The sequence below is a fragment of the Carettochelys insculpta genome, chromosome 21 (genome assembly GCF_033958435.1).
Source record: "Carettochelys insculpta isolate YL-2023 chromosome 21, ASM3395843v1, whole genome shotgun sequence".
Lineage (NCBI taxonomy): Eukaryota > Metazoa > Chordata > Testudines > Carettochelyidae > Carettochelys > Carettochelys insculpta.
In genome coordinates this window covers 14,399,652-14,404,309 of record NC_134157.1, presented here as the reverse complement: position 1 = coordinate 14,404,309, position 4,658 = coordinate 14,399,652, and positions in this window count along the sequence as shown.

The following is a 4,658-nucleotide window of genomic DNA, read 5'->3' as shown; positions in this document are numbered from 1 at the left end:
AAAGCGCTCACCCTGCGTGAAGTCACAATGCAGCGCCCCCCACAACCAAAAAACATTGGCGGGGGTGGTGGTGGGGGGGGCAGTACACAGGCGAGTTGTACGGTCTAGTTTCTAAGAAGCTGCTTCTGCCATTCAGTCAACAAACCTGCCTTCTTTCTTCACTGAGCACCCTAGAGCAGTGGTCTCCACAAAGGATATGTATACCCTTGTGGGTACCCTGAGGTCCTCTGGGGTTTCGGGGTGGGGGGGCATCAGCTCATCAAGATATTTGCCCAGTTTTATAGCAGGCTACATAAAAACCACTAGAAAGTCAGTGCAATCTAAAAGTTAATTCAGACAATGACTTGTTTCGATTGCTTTATATGCCTCACACTGAAATGTAAGAACAATATTTCTATTCCAATTCATTTATTTGATAAGAAGCAGGTAGAACATCAGCAAGTTTTTAACTAGTCGTCTTTTGTGATAGTTTTACAACTTGTGTAAGTGTTTTAAGTGAGGTGTAACTTGATGGGATGCCAAACAAATCTGACTCCTGAAAAGGGGACAGTTATCTGGACAGGTTGAATGTCTCTTGTTTCAAAACTTCAGATCACCTCAGGACCATATTTCTCAACCAGTGGTACATGTACTCTTATCACTATTATTATTAGCTAATTAACTATTACCATTCAAGAGAGAGCTCTTGGCGTCATTGTGGATAGCTTGCTGAAGTCATCCGCTCAATGTGCAGCAGCAGTCAAAAAGAATGTTATGAATCATTGCAAAAGTAAAAATGAGCAAAATATCCTGCCTTTCTATAAATCCATGGTAAACCCACTTCTTGAATACTGTGCACAGATGTGGGCGCCTCAGCTCAGAAAGGCATCTTGGCACTGGAAAAAGTTCAGAAAAAGGCAATAAACATGATTACGGGTTTGGAATGGGTACCATATGATGAGAGATTTAAAAACTGGGACTTTTCAGCTTAGAAAAAAGGAGGCGAAGGATGAGGGGATATGATAGAGGTCTCTAAAATCATGACTGGCTTTGGGAATGTCAAAAGGAAAAGCTAGTCACTTGTTCCCAAAGCATAAGAGCTAAGGGATCACTAAATGAAATTATTAGGCTTAAAAACCAAAAAGCAAATATTTCTTCACACAATTCACAGCCAACCTGTGGAACTCCTCGCCAGAGGAGGTTGTGAAGTCCAAGATTATGTCAGAGTTCAAAAAAGAGCTAGCTAAATCCATGGAGGACAGGGCTATCAATGGCTCTTAGTCAGGAATGGTGTCCCAAGCCACTATCACCATGGTATCTAATGGGAGTTCCTAGATCACACCACTGTGGTTGTTGTCATTCCATATTTGACATACTCTTTCAGGTAAGGGACAAATATTGCAGTGGTTTGACTGTTGCCTTATAAGCCTATGGGTGTGAGCTCAATCCTTGAAAGAGGGATTCACAGCAAGCAAACTTTTCTTTAAAAAAAAAAATCCGTCAGGGATGGTTCTTGTGTAACCCACCCCCAACACCGATGTGTGGTTCACTGCCCATCATCATAGAGAACGTGTATGTCCTCTTCGGCCAAAGCTTTAGCTCAACCTATAGCAGCACCTCCACTAACCTTTAGCTGGCTGAGGTTGAAGTCTGCCTGAGGGCAGTTACAATTGGTCCTGCTGAGCATCAAGAGGCTGAACTTGATGACTTCTGGAGATTCTCGCCAAGCTCTATGACATATACACGTATATCTATTCCCTATTACAGAGCCAGCCACCCCCAGTGCCCTAGTTCTGAGTCAATGCTGGCAGCTCATTGGGGCTGCACCACATACTTCTCCCACCAAGTGGTGGGACGTGCACAGAGTGGGCGGACAGCGCTCCCCATGTGCAGCAGGTGGCTGGAGAACTGAGGTTTGGCCACCCCACAACACAGTGTCCTATTTGCTGCATGTGGAGAACATACTGGACGCCCCCGATTTATCAGATGCTGGGAATGGGCAGTAAGGGAGGGAATCACTTGATGGTCTCCCCTCTGTTCATTCTCCCGCGACACATGGCATTGCCCGCGGGCAGAAGACAGGTCGCTGGGCTAGATGGGGGCCTTTCAGCTGACCTCGTAGGGCCAGTCCTCTGGTCCAGGCGCCCCCTTGCTGACCTGCAGCCACCTCGGCAGCAGCACACAGTTGCTATTTCTAACAGCGCACCCTACTGCGACATGTATGGCAGTTGTGACTGACACACACACACACCCCCCCCCGCCCCGCCTCCCTTTTTTTTGGTGGCGGGAGCAGGGAAGGTAAAACGTCATCGGTTCTTTTTTTTTTGGTCACACCTTACCAAACCTGGCCCTCGCTGATGGCTTCGGGCCACCTTCAGGTGGTGTGCGAGAGAGACCACAGCATGAACCATGGGGGGTGGGGGGGGGGGGCAGGAGAGCCACACTGGCTCTGTTTCCAGCCCTTTGAAGAACTTTATGACACCTCATGACATTAGGATCAAGTTCATGGCCTACTCGCAGCAGCAGCTGTGGTTATTTTGCCTCACTCAGGGGAACAGAGCTGGACGCCACATAGCTTTTGTGCTGGTATAACTGTGTCACTTAGGGGTCTGCTTTAGTGTGGACGTAGATAAGCAGGGTCAGGACTATAGGTTGAACCTCCCTCAGCTGGCAACATTGGGACCTGACTGGTGCCAAATGAGGAAATTTGACAGCCAAAGGGAGAGCTCCCTGCCCCGCCCCGCCCCCCCGCCTGCTGCCCCCCCTCCCTGCTGACAGTTCCTCATGCCACTGGCCTCCTGCTTCTACCCCACCCACACACATTGAGCCCCTGCTCTGCCCCCCCCCCCCCAACCCCCCAGGGCCTGTGCTGGCTGGGCTGCTGGCGTGGCTCCAGCTGCCAGCCCTGTGGAGGCTGGTTCCAGCCCTAGCCAGGCTGTTGGGTGTGGATCCAGGGCACCAGCTTCAGTCCTCATTGGACTGGCAGTACAGTGCTGGCCTGGGGGCACTGGAGCCAGAACATTCTCAGGGCACGAGTGCTTTCCAGGCCTTTAAAAAGCTCCATGGTCCGACTGGCCCAGACAATGCCAGTTTTGGGAGGTGGAACCTGCACTGTTCTGCCACACCAGCAGAGCCAGCAGTTTTGTCAGTAGACCTGTGCCTACACTCCAGCCTTCTGTCCTCTCGGCTGTGCTGGGTCAGGGAGCTCACAGCCTCATGCGGCTGACTTATTCGCGCAGCAGGCTGCCCTTTCCCACCCTCAGGCTGCTTTGCTTCAGTCTGCACGCGTGCGCACCCACACATACATACGTCTGGGCCACATTAATTCCAAATGATGGATCTTCCTTACTAATGGGCCAGGTGGAACTAAATCCAGGAAGGAACGGGGGTGTGTGTGTGGATTAAAACCAGGTGGGGAACTGGAATAACACATTGCCAAGGGGCCTCTCCCACCATACATTCATGTAAGGGCATTATTTATGCATTAAAAAAATCTATTCATTAGACTGCACTGCCTAGTGTGCCTTTTAGGAGTTCTGGGGGTTACTCATTTTCACTGTAAAAATGAGAGCTGAGTCAGAGTCACTGATACCACCTCACAAGGGTTGGTCGAATAGTAACTGAGGTAACAGTGTTAGTCTTTAGGCTAGCAGAACAAATCAGCAGTCATGTAGCACTTTAAAGACTAACAAAATAATTTATTAGGCACTGAGCTTTCGTGGGACAGACCCACTTCTTCAGCTGTACAGCACTGCCAGAACAGACACGCTATATAAAGCACCGAGGTCCAAAATTGTTGCAGATGTTTGCTTTGATTTTGGAGCATTTACACGCTTGTCTGGTGTAAAATGGTCAATGAGGCTTGTTACTGACTCCCTTGTCTTGCTGACAACTTGCTCATAGTGCAGATTAGCTGGCAACAGCGAAAGAGCAATGAAATGTGAGACTGGGGTGTATGCGGGAACCATGACTTGGGAATACATCTCTTACTGCATAACATGAGTAGGTCAAGCTGAACGTGATGAGCACTATTAAAATGCTCTCTTCCCACTGAAAAACAGACACACCTGTAAGTCCAGTGCTGAGCCCAGGAGTTAGGAGCCCAGATGTGGAGACACAGACAGAGAAATTGCTTTCCTTGGTTAGCAAATGAAAAGGTCTTTATGAGACTAGACTCTATACATGAAAGGGGCTTTCCATGGCAGGTTCTGTAAACACTTGTGGCTATTTTATTTCTGCAACTGCAGGGTTTGGCTGTCTGAGTCAAAGGGGCCAAGAGGATGTGGCCTTTGTTCCTGAGACTGCCTCAGATTGCAAACCATTGTGCTGGTGGGACAATCAAAGGGCTCCACAGCGATCAGTTAAATTGTGTCAATTTTAGAGCAATTAAGACAATTCCTCATCTAAGCAAAATCGTCAGCAGAATGTACCTTATGTTGGGGTTGACAGAGCTGAATGCCTTCTAATTTCTTTGGCGGGCTGTCTTATCACCCCATTGCTGGATTGGTACCTTTTTTCCTCTCAGTGATAATAGCTGAATGATTACCTCAGCAACAAGTTGAAGTTTGACTGATTTATTTCTCTTTGTAGTGATTAGAGGCTGCACCCTGCCAGGCACCAGCCTCCAATTTGTGTGACAAAGGTTGTAGGGTGTAATAGAACCTTTGAGTCTGACTTTC